Genomic DNA, 18373 nt, shown 5'->3' with positions numbered 1-18373 from the left:
ATTTTGGATACTAGCCCTTTATCTGATATGTCATTTGCAAATATCTTCTCCCATTCTGTCGGTTGTCTTTTGGTTTTGTGGACTGTTTCTTTTGCTGTGCAAAAGCTTTTTATCTTGATGAAGTCCCAATAGTTCATTTTTGCCCTTGCTTCCCTTGCCTTTGGTGATGTTTCTAGGAAGAAGTTGCTGCAGCTGAGGTCAAAAAAGTTGCTGCCTGTGTTCTCCTTTAGGATGTTGATGGACTCCTGTCTCACATTTAGGTCTTTCAATCATTTTGAGTCTATTTTTGTGTGTGGTGTAAGGAAATGGTCCAGTTTCATTCTTCTGCATGTGGCTGTCCAATTTTCCCAGCACCATTTATTGAAGAGACTGTCTTTTTGCCATTGGACGTTCTTTCCTGCTTTGTCGAAGATCAGTTGACCATAGCGTTGAGGGTCCATTTCTGGGCCCTCTATTCTGTTCCACTGATCTATGTGTCTGTTTTTGTGCCAGTACCATACTGTCTTGATGATGACAGCTTTGTAATAGAGCTGGAAGTCCGGAATTGTGATGCCGCCAGCTTTGCTTTTCTTTTTCAACATTCCTCTGGCTATTCGGGGTCTTTTCTGGTTCCATACAAATTTTAGGATTATTTGTTCCATTTCTTTGAAAAAAGTGGATGGTATTTTGATAGGGATTGCATTGAATGTGTGGATTGCTCTAGGTAGCATTGACATCTTCACAATATTTGTTCTTCCAATCCATGAGCATGGAACGTTTTTCCATTTCTTTGTGTCTTCCTCAATTTCTTTCATGAGTATTTTATAGTTTTCTGAGTACAGATCCTTTGCCTCTTTGGTTAGATTTATTCCTAGGTATCTTATGGTTTGGGGTGCAATTATAAATGGGATCGACTCCTTAATTTCTCTTTCTTCTGTCTTGTTGGTGTAGAGGAATGCCACTGATTTCTGTGCATTGATTTTATATCCTGCCACTTTACTGAATTCCTGTATGAGTTCTAGCAGTTTTGGGGTGGAGTCTTTTGCGTTTTCCACATGAAGTATCATATCATCTGCAAACAGGAGAGTTTGACTTCTTCTTTGCCGATTTGGATGCCTTTTATTTCTTTTTGTTACCTGATTGCTGTGGCTAGGACTTCGAATACTATGTTGAATAGCAGTGGTGATAGTGGACACCCCTGCCGCGTTCCTGACCTTAGGGGGAAAGTTCTCAGTTTTTCCCCATTGAGAATGATATTCGCTGTAGGTTTTTCATAGATGGCTTTTATGATATTGAGGTATGTACCCTCTATCCCTATACTCTGAAGAGTTTTGATCAAGAAAGGATGCTGTACTTTGTCAAATGCTTTTTCTGCATCTATTGAGAGGATCATATGGTTCTTGTTCTTTCTTTTATTCACGTATTGTATCACATTGATTGATTTGCGGATGTTGAACCAACCTTGCAGCCCAGGGATAAATCCGACTTGGTCGTGGTGAATAATCCTTTTAATGTACTGTTGGATCCTATTGGCTAGTATTTTGGTGAGAATTTTTGCATCCATGTTCATCAAGGATATTGGTCTGTAATTCTCCTTTTTGATGGGGTCTTTGTCTGGTTTGGGGATGAAGGTAATGGTGGCCTCATAAAACGAGTTTGGAAGTTTTCCTTCCATTTCTATTTTTTGGAACAGTTTCAGAAGAATAGGTATTAATTCTTCTTCAAATGTTTGGTAGAATTCCCCTGGGAAGCCATCTGGCCCTGGGCTTTTGTTTGTTGGGAGATTTTTGATGACTGCTTCAATTTCCTTAGTGGTTTCTTTCTTGACTCTTAATCATAGGAAACAAACTGAGGGTTGCTAGAGCGGAGGGACCTGGGGGGATGGGGAAACTGGGTGATGGACATGAAGGAGGGCACGTGATGTAATGAGCACTGGGTATTATATAAGACTGATAAATCACTGACCTCTACCTCTGAAATCAATAATATATTATATGTTAATTAACGGAATTTAAATTAAAAAAATAAATAAATGAAAAAGAAAAAAAAAGAAACTCTTTCTTTCTGATGTCTTAAATTCTGCCTCCCCTCCTTGGTATATACCCAAGATAGCTAAAAATGTAAGTCCACACAAAATTTGTAAAGAATATTCATAGTCATATTATTCATAATAGCAAAAAGTAGAAACAACCCAAATGTCCATAAGATGATAAATGGATAAATAAATAAAATAAATAAATGGATAAATAGATAAATAAAATGTGGTATATCCATACAATAAAATATTATTTGGCCATGAAAAGGAATGAAGATCTGATACATGCTATGACATGGATGAACCTTGAAAACATCATGCCAACTGAAAGAAGCCAGACACAAAAGGCCACACAGTGTACGATTTCATTTTTATCAAACATCCAGAATAGGCAAATCCATAGAGATATAAAAGAGATTATTGTTGCCAGGGGCTCGGAGGAGGGGAAAACAGAGAAACCACCAAGGAGTAGAGAGCTTCTTGAGGGTGGGGATAATAAAAATGTTTTGAAGCTAGATACTGTTGATGGTTATACATATCTGTGAATATACCAAACACCAATGAATTGTACACTTTAAAAGGGTAAATTTAATACTATGTGAATTATATCTCATTTAAAAACTTTTTTGCCTCCCTAAAATTTTTACTTAGTGGCTATCACTGTCTCTAGAATAAAAAATGAGCCTTTGCTTCTCTAACCTGTTGCCCTTCAAGAACTTAAAGATAGCTATGTTGACCCTTTGGTTTCTTTTTTACAGGATTCAGTACTTTGGACTATTCCTTAGTATAAAATTATTTCCAGGGCGCCTGGGTGGCTCAGTTGCTTAAGCGTCTGCCTTTGGCTCAGGTCATGATCCCGAGTCCTGGGATCGAGTCCCACATCGGGCTCCCTGCTTGGCGGGGAGTCTGCTTTTCCCTTTGCCCTTCACCCTACTTGTGCTCTCGCTCGCTTGCACTCTCTCTCAAATAAATAAATAAAATATTTTAAAAAATAAATTTAAATAAATTTTAAAAAGTAAAATAATTTCCAGACCTCCTCACCATTTCAGTGGCTCTTCTATGCTTAAGATAATAATAGTAATAATAGTGACCAACACTTTTAGAGCACTTATTATGTATTATGTATTTGCCATGCATTTTACAGCTATTATCTCTTTTATTATTCCCTATAACAGTACTGGTATATTATGATCCACATTCTGCATATGAGGACTTTGAAGCTTAGTAGGATTAAGATTTCACAGCTAGGAGATGGCAGAGGCAGGGTTCGAACCCACATATGACTCCAAAGCCCATGTACCCCAAACACTGGGCCATCCTGCCTCCTCCTACTAGATGATTCTAGTTCATCAAAAACCTCTTTAAAACATAGGGCCCCAAGGGCTCAGTCAGTTAAGCATCTGCCTTCGGCTGAGGTCATGATCTCAGGGTCCCCTGCTCAGTGGGGAGCCTGCTTCTCCCTCTCCTTCTGCCCCTCCCCCCTGCTCATGCTCTCTCTCTCATAAATAAAACGTTAAACAACAACAACAACAACAACAACAAACAAACACAGGGCCCCAAATGAGGAAAAAATAATAGTAACACATGTGCTCTTACCAGCACAGCATAGAGCTTGGACTATCTGGACACTATATTTTTACTACTGCAGCATAAAGCTGTGTTCACTTTTTTAGAAGCCACAAAATACTATTATGAGCTACTGAACATACACAGTTAAAATGCCAGATCTTTTTTTTCACATGAACTACTCATGCTGTATTTCTTGTATCCTATACTTGTACAACACGTTTTTGAACACAATAATTGGACCTGTCACCATGCTGAAACTTTACCCCAAGTTTCTTTGACTGAGATAACTTTTACACTTTATTTCTAGAAGCACAGAATTTCAGCACTGCACCATACCTCAAAAATCAACTGGTCTGAAACCCTATCTTACTGATAAGAACACCAAAGCTAACTGACCTGCCCCAAATTTGCTGTCTGTGAATCTAGCAATTTCCCCCAGTTTTGCACCATCTACAACTGTATCTCTATCTTTACCTAGATCTTTTATCAAAGCATAAAACAGTACTTAACTGAACGTATTCTACTAGGTCGTGCCCCAACACTGGCATCTATTCAGTCAGCTCTATCATCTTGGCTGCACCAGCATCCTCTTCACATCTTTCCATAAGGATACCAGGAAATCCCTTGCTAAAACTAAACATACTACTTACAGAACAATCCATTTCAAGCACAATTTTGATCATGTCACTTCTCTGCTCAGAAACCAGCATTAGCATCCAGCCCTTCAAATCCAAGTTTCTTAGAATCTATGGCCTACTTGTCTGCCCTACTCCTATCATCAACTCCCTTACTCCTTAGTATAACAGTCCAGATTACTTCCATACTCTTGTCTACTATTCCCTATATAAAAATCTTCTAAAACTTTCCCATCTGTCATGTCTCTAATTTTTGCTCCTTTCTTCCACCCTTGCTTCAAAGATCTGTTCAAAATCTATGTCTTCTGTTAAGCCCCCTCCAAATCACCTCACCCATCTCTAATCCCCCCAACAGCAGATGCAGTGCCATGTTATGCACTACATTATTTCTACCAGTATGGCACTACTTTGTTTAAGCCATTGCTATGTTATGTCTTTCCTGAGCTTCTCTCGAACTCCCATTTGATAGCTTGTTGTAGGGAAGGGCATGTCTTGAGACACTTGGTACAGGTACCTTGAATACCATGAGCCCCTATATACCACTAAGCAACTGGTTCGAGAAAAGGTTAAATTTCATGTGATGGATAAAGTCAGTCTCTCGATCCAAATATGTTCCCAAATCCCCTACCAAACCCACAGTGTTCTGCCTGGTTGAACATGGGCCAAATCAACCCTAAGAATCATCCTGAGGTACAAGATTATCCCTCATGCCCCAGGAGGCTAAGGAGAATTATGGACATGGGAAGAAAGGGGGTAAATGTGTAAATGAGACAGACAGAAATAAAGGACCCCTATTTCCTAAGGCAGGAGACCTTTCAAATTTGCAAATCCCTGTCCAACTATAATACAAGTATACCATCTACCCTGTTAGTCTGAGTGGAAATTAAGACTCTCTGCCTGAAAATAAGAACTTCAATAGCTCCCTTCTTGAGATGGCTCAAGTTGAGTTTGGTCAGAGGCCGGAAACATGGGCTAATCATTCAAATTCTCTCAGAAATCTGTAGTTCTATTAAGTTATTACCTCAGTATAATTTCTGGAAAATAGCCTGTATCTTGAGCTAGAGGTGTGTGTTAAAAATTTTCTTTAAAAAAAATAAATAAATAAATAAATCTAACAGCTGCCTTTTGTTCCCAAAACTGTCTGAATGCCTCCCTTCTGAAGGGAATTTATCACTTATTTTAGTAGTTCTCTCAAAGACTTCCTTCTGTTCTGCCCTCTTTTCTAGCTTTGGAACTCTGAAAGAATACAGTTAACAGAGGAGGCTGTGAATACAGGAACAGTTTTGGAGGGCTTTTCTCTGTAAAATAATTCCATGAACTAATCTGCATATTTATCAGGCCCATACAGATATATACATGCTTTTCTTCTGAAAAAGTCTGCCATTTCTGACATGAAGAAGTCCACTCTTTCATTGTTACTGCTCAAACACACATGGGGAATGGGGAAAAGGTGGGGGGAGGGAAGGAAGGAAGAAAAGAGGGAGAAAAACAAGGGATTCCTCCTCTTGGAACTAGAAAGCATTCCAACTGGAAGGACGCCCATACCGACCCCCTCAATAAAACAGATGAGAAACAGACCCCAACTCTCACATGTCACCAGCAGCCTGGATGCGTTTACATGTAGCCACTTTACAGATTTCAACGAAGCTGGGATTTGAATAGCAATTCCAATCTGTCTGGCAATGGCTGCAGTTCAGCATCAGTCTCCCTAGTAATACAGGACAGAAAAGTTTGTTCTTTCAAGTTTCCTAAGTGAATAGCCACTCGTCTAGAGAAAAGCTTAAAACACTGTAGCAGCTTGTGTCAGCTCCAAGATGACTGAAGTCCGAGCAGGAAATAAGCCCCCTTCTCCAAATAAAAGCCAGTGTTCTCTCTCCTTGTTTTCTCCACCGAATGTTCTGTATCAGCAGGGTGAGCCCAAATTGCATCCAGGGCTTTGCTGCAGCTCTGCCTTTAGCTTTTTTTAGTGAGGATTTGGTCATTAAGAAAATAAAACAACAAAGCAAAACCCCACCGCATACAAGAAGAAAAAGAGAGGCGTGCTTCACAAAACAGCTATTTCAAAATCATGATTTTTTAAAAAACTATACAGAATGTGGAACGGAGGGGAAAAAAATGTCTCATGTGGGTTGCGTCGGCCCCGCAGCTGCTCCTCATTAAAGCGCCTCTTTACTCCCTCTGGGCTAGTTTCCAGCAGAAAATTCTTTAAACAGAACTCTGCTTTCAACCCACTTTCTTCTTGCTCTGGACCTCTCGGCCCCCCAATCCGCAGTGGCAGCCTGCCCTGGCTGAGCTCTAGAGGGGGGAGCTGTCGTTAAGGTAAATGAGGTAAAGGCAGGAGAAAAAAAATAACAAAACCCAGAAACCAAATTAAGCATTGGTCAGTAACAAAGGTCTGTAGTTTGAAAAGGCCCCAAATCAGTCTGTTCTTTCCTGTGACCATAATGCCAGCTTAGTTTCCTGCTCCCTCCCCAGCTCCTTATGTTAAAGTAGATAAAAATAATTGCTAACAGCCAAGGCTAACTGTAACCAGTGAAAGTTCTTCTATAGCATTTAATTCCCAAGGCTCCAGCTACAAACTTCTAGATGCCCCAGAGCCTACAGAATCAGGTCTACATATACTCTGAGGGTGGCATTCAAGAGGACCATCCCACTAGTCTAACGTCATTGTCCCCCTCTTCCCATACCTTCTAGTTTGATATCTCATCAGACTGTCAACTTTTTAATTCTGTAACTCTGTGTAAAGATAACTAACTGGGTTATGCTAATTACTGACTTGGTATTAAAAAACAACACATGAAGACTCCTAGTTAACTTCCTGGTAAAGAGGGGAAGAAAAGGGAAGAAGCTCTGTCCTGTTGACTTCTTGCCGTTCCTACTCCCATACTCACTCCCCTCCCCCAAAAAAGAAAGAAAGAAAGAAAGAAAAAAAAGGAAACACTACAGCTTACTCAGCAAGAAGAGAAAACAAAAAGAGCTTTAAAAAAAAGGTATTTGTGTATAGTTAGGGCCCAGTACTGGGCTGGTTTGTGGTAAAACACACTTTCTAGGGCTTTGCTGGATTGATGTAAAGGAAACAAAGAGAAATATACAATTAATATCTCTCTCTCTCTCTCTCTCTCTCTCTCACACACACACACACAAACTTTTTACCACAACTAATAAACAAAGACTACCAAATACTGCAGCACAGCCCATTTTTCCACTATGTAAATTCAGCTTCCTGAACAGTACATTTCTGCTTTTCTTGTAGAAGTATTTCAGAAAATGTTAATCTTGGTTCCCACATTAGGCTGAATGCTTCCAAATTAAAAGTTTCCCACAGGAAAAGAATTTTACGGGGAATTGTGAGGCTGGGAATTATCTTCTAAAACTCCACCTCACTTGGTTTCTATGTGTTCAGGTTTTTCACCCCCTTCCCCATTCAAATAAAGCAATAAACACACATGTATTTTAATAAATCCAAACCAAAAAAGAAGCTGTAGTGGTACTAGTTTTAAAGCTGTTAATTCATGGCATCATTCATCCTCATCAGAGACTATGAAATCAGTAACCACTGCAATGGGAAACCATGCTTTATTTACACAAGAATTTGCAAACACCCTTATCTTCCAGTTTACAGTCGGGGCTCATTTATCAGAACTCAAAAGCCGAACGGAGCACCCAGGCTCTTCAATCATCACTTGAAAGATTGGGCAAGGGCACACAAACAGTGTTGAAAGACTTGCATTGCTGCTACAACAGAAGGTGGTCTTCCCTATGTCTTCTTATTCAGTGCCTTGCCATATTCTACTGCACTGGACCCCGAGAAAATGTCTACTTCTACATGATTACAACATGGCAAACATATTCTAAACATTTGAGTTTACAAAAAGCACCCTCCACAGTAATAGGCAAAAATGAATGAGTTAAGCCAGTTGTTCCCAAGCTATGTACCATACAGTCACTGCAAGGAATCTGCAAACACTTACAGAGCGCTCTCTAGACTACTAAAAGAATGTCTTGCGTCCATATTTAAATGGACTGTAGATATTGTTATGATTATTAAAATATAAAAGTATTATATAGTGGCTACTGATTTTTTTAGTGGATTTTGGTATTATGCATTGCATTTCAAACAAGAGATGGAAAAATGGTTTCAAGATTATCTCCTTTTATGCATTACACTCTTCTTTCAGCTCCCAGAATGTGCTACAGTGCATCACTTCTCACCTCCAGACCTTTGTACATGCTCGTCACTCAGCCCAAAACACTTTTCCTGACCCTCTTCTCAGAACTAAGCCCTAAAATTCCTTCAAACTTCCGTTTAAATGTTTTTCCTCTGAGAAACAGGCTTGATTCCCCCACTGCACACTCCCATAACCCCAATGTATCATATCACTCATTATACTTTATTTTGATTATTTGTCTTCCCAACAGACTAAGAATTGTCCACCACCACACTAACACAGTAATTGGTATATAGAAGGCTTTCAACTATGCAGTACTCACATTCTTAATGGAAGTAAAAAGGAAAATGCAGGTGTCCATGGAATCCTAAAAAGGCTCTTTAATTATACTCAAAGTTTGGGAACCATCAGGTTGAACTATTTATCCAAAGGATTATTAAACCTAATTAAGATTCCTAATATGGAGAGGATTTCTTAACCCTCATTCACCCCTAAATCATTAAAAATGGACTAGCCAATCCCATATGGAGATTTTTTAAATCACATTTTCCCCCAAAATATGAAATTAACTAAACACGCACGTATGTGCACATGCATGTGCACGTGCACGCACACACACACACACACACACAGAGTCTTTTTTTCTCTTGTACTTTCATTAATCTGTTATTAATCTTTGATAAAACATTGGTTATATGAACCACCAGGAGTCTGGAGTCCTGAGGAACCGAACATCCTACTAAGTAGCCTCAGTAGCATGAACCTCTAGATTCTTAAGAGACTGAGCAGTGAAAATTAAACAAGATTTCAGAGAAGAAAAATGAGTATGGGTGCCTGCTTTCTGTTCCCCAGCATGAATGGATGACTGCCTTCAAAGTTCTAAAGTCCAAAAATCTGTCTGAAAGTGAAACAGTTCCAAAAGCTTATAGTTTGGTCTGAAAAGATTCCTAGTTCAAAAATAATTGTACCCAAGGGCACCTGGGTGGCTCAGTTGGTTGAGCATCCAACTCTGGATTTCAGCTCAGGTCATGATCTCAGGGTTGCAGGTTTGAGCCCCACACTGGACTCCACACTGGGCGTGGAGTCTGCTTGAAATTCTCTCTCTCCTTCACCCCTCTCTAAAAAAAAAAATGATGATAATAATAATAATAATAATTGCACCCAAATCCTATCAAACCAAACTTGAATGTAAGAGAAGGCAGGAGAAAAATCTGCATTTCTTTAAACTTTAAGAGGATAAAAAATATTCCTTTGTAGGTCCAAAATAATCATTCTCCCCAAAAAAGGGAGGAGGGGAGACTCACACATGCAGGTATGCAAAACTGTTCCATGGATAATTGGAAATTAAATATAATTTCAGAATGCCCTGAAACACTTAAATTTCCTTAATTAGAACCACACATAATAAAAATAATGGACATCATGAGAAAAGAAATTAACAGTATCTAACCCTACTTCAAAACAAAGACTTCCCTTAAGATAAGATCATGGTGGGGTGCCTGGGTGGCTCAGTAGTTAAGCGTCTGCCTTCGGCTCAGGTCATGATCCCAGGGTCCTGGGATCGAGCCCCACATCAGGCTCCCTGCTCAGCGGGAAGCCTGCTTCTCCCTCTCCCACTCCCCCTGCTTGTGTTCCCTCTCTCACTGTGTCTCTCTCTGTGTCAAATGGATAAATAAAATCTTAAAAAAAAAAAAAAAGATCATGGCCCAAGGGGTAAAAAATTGGTTCTTGGGGGTCATTTCTAGATATTACAACGGTGTATGGCCTTCCAAAGAACCACAGTAGATAAACAAAGATGCAGTATATCTGTGGTATTAAAACTGCATTGGGGGTATGGGGGAATTAGGAAAAAAAAGTCTAAAACGGCTTCTTTGGGGCAAAGAGTGATAATGATAAAAAGACTGAAGAACACTGAGACAGTATATACAAATAAAGTAATTCTTAGCCTATTATCTGGCACTTCATAATGCTCATTAACGTTGAAAAGAACAGAACAGTCTCCCACAAATGATGCCTGCATTAGTACACAACTGATCCTGAACCACATGAGTTTGAACTTGGCAGGCCCGTTTACACACAAGCAGATGTCTTCTGATACAGTATGGTACCGTAAATGTATTTTCTCTTACCATTTTCTTAATGACACATTCTCTTCTCCAACTACTTTACTCTAAGAATACAGTATATAGTACATATATCATACAAAATAGGTGTTCATCGACTTTTATGTTATCTTAAGTAAGGCTTCTGGTTAACAGTAGGCAATCATAGTTTTGGGGGGAGTCAAAAGTTATGTGGATTTTCAACTGTGCAGGAGTCAGTGCCCCAAAGCCGTGTGTTATTCAAGGGTCAACTATATATTCAAATTCAAGTGTCCTGAAAATGAAGTGTTCCTCGTCTTTGGAAATTCCTTCATCTGTATCTGATCTGCTGTATAAAATCAAAGTCTATGCCTCCATAGGAGCAAAGTGAAAATCCTGCAAAACTAAACAATGGTCTAATGGGAAAGTTTATCTGACATACATCTAGATACCATACAGATTATTTCTTTTACAAGTACAACACTATCATTATTTTACATATTCTTGCAGTCTTATAACAACAAAAACAACAGCAAAGCCCACACACCCTCATCATATGGAAGATACTAGCACCACACGTGCATCTTAGCCTACTGATGCCTGTACTTGGAAGCATACTCTACACTAACTGTACTGCTGGGATTGGGTTTGGTTTATTTATGTTTTCGTCTAGATTATAAGCTTTTGAGAACAATTATTAAAACCATCACCATCACAATAATCATCCCAAAATCTTTCCACACAAAGGATAACTTTCATGAAGTTAATGACATCAGCATTTAACACTTTTATGGCAGTAAGAGAACAGTTATTGCCCCAAAAAATGTAATGTTTTCTTTATTTTTTTAATACCACTCATTAATGTAACAGGATCTTACTTTTGTGTAGACCTCCGGTATAGATCATCTCAACTAGAAATGCAGCATCAACCAAAAACTGACACAGGAGGATTCAGATATAATTCTTTGTTCTAACTTTAGCAACATTTGCTTCAAGAACTTCTTTTACATGCTTAAAAAACAACAAAAAAAACCCAACTGACCACAAAAAACGGTTCTTCCAGTTTATACCACACGCGCTTGGAAGATGTGTCAAGTGGCTATTAGGCTCTAAGGTAAAGGTTGGCAAGTATTGCCCTGGGTGAAGACCAGCTGCTTTTGGATCTCCACCCCAGGAGCTGGCTTTTACATTTTTTAAATGGTTACATTTTTAAAGGGGTATACTGGTACCTATATAATATCCTCAATTTGCCTCTTGGCCAGCAAAGCCTAAAACTTTTATTATCTGGAACTTTAAGAAAAAGTTTACTGATCCCTGCTCTAAGGCCATGACAGAATTAAAGTATATGCAGGCGAAAACACTTTCAAAACACATGCTTGAAATTTAGGTAACTTTTTGTTTACCAGAAGTCAGGCCACTTTAGAAGTACTTGTAATGAAGTATGTTTAATTTCAGAAAGGCAACTGAATGGTCAAAAGATCATCATTGTCAACTGCTACATCTCTGCATAATTAGAACCAAAGATAATAAAAATAATGGACATCACAGAAAAAAATTATGGTGTATAACCCTAATATGGTGACTCATGGCAAAAACCACTACTTACCTTAAGAGGACCATGGCCCAGGGGATCAAAAAAAATCTTAGATAATACAATGATTTGTAGCCTTCCAAACCAGAGAAACTGAGTATCAAACAACCATCCTGAAAGTGTACGCTCAAGTTTACTCAAAGTGAAGATAAATGCATTACCCCAAAAAGATGGGAGTAATAAGCAAAACAGACACTATGAAACCTGAAATGGCCCAGGCTGGACCTGTACTTAGGAACCAAGTTGAAGTTCTAAATAAAATCTCCCAAATCTAAACAAAAAAACAGCATTATGGTTAACACCATAATATAAATCACAGCCCAACCATGTTTTCACACTAACTCTGGGGAGGCACTTTACTTACTAAACTGAGTCAAAGCAAAGCCATACCTGATGTGGCTACATTCTCCTGTATCATTCTGCTTTAAAAACCCTTGCCTAGTGGCAGGTGAGATATATTTAGGGCATACGTGAACAAATATATATTTTTAATATATGTATTACATATATACATATAAAGTCATGAGTTTATTTTTTTATCTGAATAAGAATAAAAATGTAACTAGTATATTATTTTACAAATCTCTTACCCTAAGACTTTAGCATGTTCCCAGATCTTTTTGATAGAGTGGCTCCCCACAGACCTCTACACCAGCTCTGGCTCTGCCACTAGATATTAACCTTGTACCAGCCCACTTTACTTCTCTGAGCTTCAGCCTCCTCATGTATTAAAGCATGCTAGGTCAGGGGCGCCTGGGTGGCTCAGTTGTTGAGCGTCTGCCTTCGGCTCAGGTCATGATCCCAGGGTCCTCGGATAGAGCCCCGCATCAGGCTCCCTGCTCGGCGGGAAGCCTGCTTCTCCCTCTCCCACTCCCCCTGCTTGTGTTCCCTCTCTCGCTGTGTCTCTCTAATAAATAAATAAAATCTTAAAAAATAAAAATAAAAATAAAACATGCTAGGCCAAAAAACTCTAATATTCCCTTTAGCTCTACAATTGTATGATTCCATTTTGTATGTTCCATGGCCCCTTGGATATTAATATAGCATAGACCTCCCTTATGAGGAACTCAAAAGAATTTCCACACTGTTTTGTTTCATGGAATGTTGAAAATAAAATGTGTAGCTAGAGTTAAAATTCTTGGTCTTTAAAACTGCCTCACAAAACCACTAAGTTTTTTTTTTAATTCTATTTTTATCTCTCTCTCTATAGTTAGATAGATACATATATAGCTCTATTTAGAGATATAGATACATCTACACACACAATACACATATACATGTTCACCCACATTAATTCCTTGAGGGTTGGTACCAAGAATGAAAGGAAGTAGTGCTGAATCTTTAGATCGCCTGCAGGGGTCTAAGGAACAATTTTTAGTCCCAGTCCACATTCTAATCAGTTATGTAATCCAGGGCAGGTCACTTGGCCATATTAAGCCCTGGGCTCCTCACATGTAAAACAAAGTGAGTAAGCGAAGTGCTTGTCAAAGTCCTTTTAACCTCCTAAGTATGATAACTCTACAATTTTGGCTTTGAATTCCCTCAGCAGTACTGCCCAAGGATAACAATGCCTGCTAATGTTAACGCTTGGAGTCAGTGCTTGTGTGTGTCTTGACTATTGACCCACTCCAAGACGGGGCTCCTGGCACAAAATTTGTCTCTTACATCCTCCACACTGCCTACCAATCACCATTCTAAGTGCACAGTTCAGTGCTCACTGGAGTAAATGAATTGCTGCACAACTCACACTTTCAGCTAACCCCTCACAGGAAGCATAAAGAGGCAAAGAACAATATATTTAAACAAGATATGGAGAATAAGTAAGAATCCTGAACCTAAAAGGGAAAGAAAGGCCTCCCCATCTTCTCTAAAACAAGTGGCCAAAACATGAGAGCCTGTGTTCTTCAGACCAGAGTGGTGGTAGATGCCGCAAGTCTCTTTATGGAATCTGACCTGCTGATAAATCTCACAAGGCTAAAAATGACTGATGCATGTATAAAACAATGGTCTGGGAAGGTCTGCTCCAAATTTAAACTTGCAGGGAATAAACCACTTAAATTCATGTAGGACCTTTTTCCAGATACCACTTTTATATGTCCTCTCAACACAGCATAAATACCTACCTTAATCATTTTTTCCACTCTTGATGTTCTCATTAATTCTTATAAAATTTAAGAAAGAATAAGTGATGTCCTATAATTAAAGAGATTGCTTCTGTGGAGACTAATTATGAACTCCTGATACTCAGTGTCAGCCTTTGCCTGGAAGGAAATGAGTCAACTTTTCATTAGTAATCAAGTTCTCTCCGTTTTTTAAAAGTGACCCAGAAATGCAAGGCCACGAGTTGTAGCAATATGAGGCAGAGAATCAGATACCACAAATATTATATACAAATAGGATTAAGACAGAAAATTAAAGTCAAAGAGGTTCCTGAGGTATTTTTCAGGATGACTGAAGTTTCAGAAGGGGCCCAGTAAAATAATTCATCAGGGAGTTGTGTCTGGCTTACACGAGAATGGGCATTTCAAAATCTTAAAGGGACAGGCAGTTAAATGGCTAAGGCCCTACCATGGTCTAGCCAAGAGAATCATAACCATTGTCAAATGTTTTCCACGCAGAATAGGCAGCCCTAGTTTATTCTGGATAATTGAGGGTTTGGGTATGTACTATATAATCAGAGGAAACAAGCAGTAAAGGACATGAGCTAATTTGGGCTAACCAAAGATTTGGCTAACAGATGCTTGCTTACTCTGGATCCCTGCAATGAACTAGATCACGCCAATAATATGCTGGACAGAAGAGGATGGGACACCTGAATTCTCAGCTAGGAGAATGAACCATACCATATATGACAACTGATCCTATTCTTCGTGTCTGTTTTTCCATCATTCTCCTATCTTAACTCATTCTTTTTCTTGCCTCAGAGATGCTTGGATTCTGAATTCCTTTGTAAGTGGTGTCCACAAGCTCACCTGGCTGCTTCTGAAACCAGCATAAAAATCAAGTCAAAACCAAAAAGTTCTAGGAGTAGGAAAGATGATGCTCCCAGCTTCCCCCCTTCCTGTCCCCTGGTCTTCCCCTCCAACCCTCACTCTAGACATTTTATCTTCAAGCATTCAAGCCAACACGTATTAAAGGACTGATTTTTTTAAATCAGTTATCTATCACTATGAAACCAGATGAATCCACATACTGGTTTAGTAAAACTTCACACATACTAAAGTAGAGACAGAAGAGAGAAACAAGATGTAGAAAAGTTTTAAAACTATGTCATTAAGAACAAAATGATGAAGGGGTGCCTGGGTGGGTCAGTCATTAAGCGTCTGCCTTCAGCTCAGGTCATGATCCCAGAGTCCTGGGATCGAGCCCCACGTCAGGCTCCTTGCTTGGCAGGGAGTCTGCTTCTCCCTCTCCTCCCCGCTTGTGCTCTCTCTCACTCGGTCACTATCCATCTCTCTCTCAAATAAATAAATAAAACCTTAAAAAGAAAAAGAACAAAATGATGAAGACATTGGTAATGATTATTCTAGAAACAACAGCCCCTCTGGTCCCCTCAGTCTCTGTACTTCCATCCTTCTACTACTGATCTCCGTCAATATTCTCAGATTTATAATCTAAGTGATCCACTAAAAATCCTCTGATTTTAATCTTCTGTCCTGTAGTAGTTCCTCCCTTGTCTGAATCTCCATAGTTTTTATCATCTGTGCTGACACACTGGGTAGTTACAGACTATTGTATTTTATACATATATGTATGCCTCATCTCCCTAACGAGATGGCAAGATGTCAGAGGACTGCCACCATGTTTTATGTGAGAGAAACATGACATTCATTAGCAGACACTCCCAAGGTATTTTATACTCATAAATAAGTTAAGTCAGAGAGCACAAGTCTCTTGGGCCTTTATGTCTATTCACAATACCTAGCACAGTGCTCAGTCAGTGTAGCCAACTCAATAAATACTAGTTTGATGAAAATTAAACTTTTCTTTGAAGAGTGCTATGGACTGAATGTTTGCATCCCCCAAAATTCATATAGTGAAACTCTAATCCCCAATATGATGATATTTGGAGGTGGGGCCTTTGGGAAGTAATTAGGTAGATAAAATCCTGAGGTAGGTTCCTCATGATGGGATTAGTGCCCATATAACGAGATGAAGGGACCAGAGCTTTCTCTCCCTACTTGTGAAAATATACAAAAAAAAAAAAAAGAAGAAGAAGATAGGAGGGGAAGAATGAAGGGGGGGAAATCGGAGGGGGAGACAAACCATGAGAGACGATGGACTCTGAAAAACAAACTGAGGGTTCTAGAGGGGAGAGGGGTGGGAGGATGGGTTAGCCTGGTGATGGGTATCAAAGAGGGCACGTTTTGCATGGAGCACTGGGTGTTATGCACAAACAATGAATCATGGAACACTACATCAAAAACTAATGATGTAATGTATGGTGATTAACATAACAATAAAAAATTTAAAAAAATATATACATAGTGAGAAGGTGGCCATCTCACCAGGGAGAAGGTCCTCACAGGGAACTGAATCTGCCAGTACCTTGATCTTAGACTTCTCAGCCTCCAGAACTGTGAGAAATAAATGTCTGCTGTTTAAGCCACCCAGTCTGTGGTAGTTTGTTATAGCAGCCTGAGCTGACCAAGACAAAGAGTAAGAATCCTACAGTGCCTCGGTCTATCTGACCTTCAGTGTTCAGGATACAGGATTATAGACAGAGCAAGTACAGGAAAGTGGCCTGAATCTATAGAGATTCAGTACCCTAAATGCCACTATCCCTACATAGGTCCTAATCAGGTTATTTTTTCATTAACACCTACCTTCTCCTCATACTTATGTGAAGAAAAAATATTAGGTATGATGTTCCAGTTGGATGGGTTCAATGAGTAATACCACCTATCACTGAAATAATGCCTTTATTAGTCTTTGCTTTCACTTTTCTTTCATAAAAGCCTTTTGATAAATATTCAAGTAATAGTTTGTTTAGGAGAGGACCATTTTAAACAGAAGGTAATTGCATTAATAAGGGAAGCCTGAAGGCATCAGTATAAAAATCAGTGAGACATTTTTGGACACAGAGCATGAAGTGCTAGCAAAGATTACTGACAATAGGTAAATAGAATATAGAAAACTTTGGGAAGCCCCAGAGAAATTGTAATTTACCGTACATTGAAATGTAAAGTAAAACACAACTAAGACAAATACAAAAACAAAAAACTCACATCACATACACACACACACACACACACACACACACACAGAAAAGACTGTAGCGATAGAGGAGACACCAAACTTTATTCCTAGCTACAAAATTCCCAGCTACGGGACATTTAGAAGAGCACTTAAAGAAAACCTCCTTCATGCCCACATATTTATGCTAGCTTAACGAAAAAAAAGTATTTGGAAATTTTTAGATAATTACATTTTTATCACATTCTGATATCCCCACCCCTCTGTATTCAATCTTGCTAGCCTCGATGAAAGATAGACAGCCAAAATTTAAAATGAAGTATTTAATTAAGCTACTCAAGATCCTAGAAGAAAAATATTTCTCATCCTGCTTAGTCACAAGAAAAAAGGGGAGAAAAGAATTCCTACATGAAATTAATGGTGCTGACATGCCACAATGGAACAATAAGAAAGAAACTTTAGAGAGGATTATGGTTAACTTGGGGACTGTGTTGAAAGAAGCCTAGCTAAACTCACATCTATTCATGCCAGGTTTGCAGGCCAAAATTAGTTGATTTAACTTATTGGCAATTACCCAAGACAGGCAAAAGGATACAGGCAGAGTCTAAGAATCACCTTCTCCTACTTCTTTACCTAACATGAAGTTTATAAAGATTCCAACCTGAAGAAAAAGATTAGTTGAAAAGAGTACGGGAATCCCATTGTTCTATATTATAAGAAACTGATAATCAAGACTTACTTTATAAAAATTTTCTCAGGGACACCTAATGTATTTGTTAAAGGATTTTTCAAACACATAGTGTTAATAAGAAGAATCACTTAGGAATGGTACTGTTACAGTGTCCAGATCTCATGCCCTAAATAAGGAAAGCCTCACAGGACATACATCTGTATATCTATAACTCACTATGCAAATGTAAGGCACTATGTTTAACAACTTGTGACTTCTGAGCTGGCAGCAAAATTTATCAGAAGCTGTTGAATTTGACCTGTCTCAATTTCACAGCTGCATAAAATCTGTCTGGACTTGTTCATGTTCCATTAGGAAAAAGAAGAGAGAAGTTTCAAGTTTTTCAATTTAGTTTTCTCCACCAAAGAGCATTTTAATAGATAGGATC

At 38.9% G+C, this 18373-nt stretch overlaps 1 protein-coding gene across 1 annotated transcript in view; it reads right to left on the bottom strand.

Annotated features, from left to right (window-relative positions):
• NOTCH2 (notch receptor 2) overlaps positions 1-18373 on the bottom strand; it is a 169926-nt gene that overhangs the window by 104359 nt on the left and 47194 nt on the right. The window lies entirely within an intron of this gene.

The sequence above is a fragment of the Halichoerus grypus genome, chromosome 5 (assembly GCF_964656455.1).
Source record: "Halichoerus grypus chromosome 5, mHalGry1.hap1.1, whole genome shotgun sequence".
Taxonomy (NCBI): domain Eukaryota; kingdom Metazoa; phylum Chordata; class Mammalia; order Carnivora; family Phocidae; genus Halichoerus; species Halichoerus grypus.
This window is presented reverse-complemented; position numbering and strand designations above follow the sequence as displayed.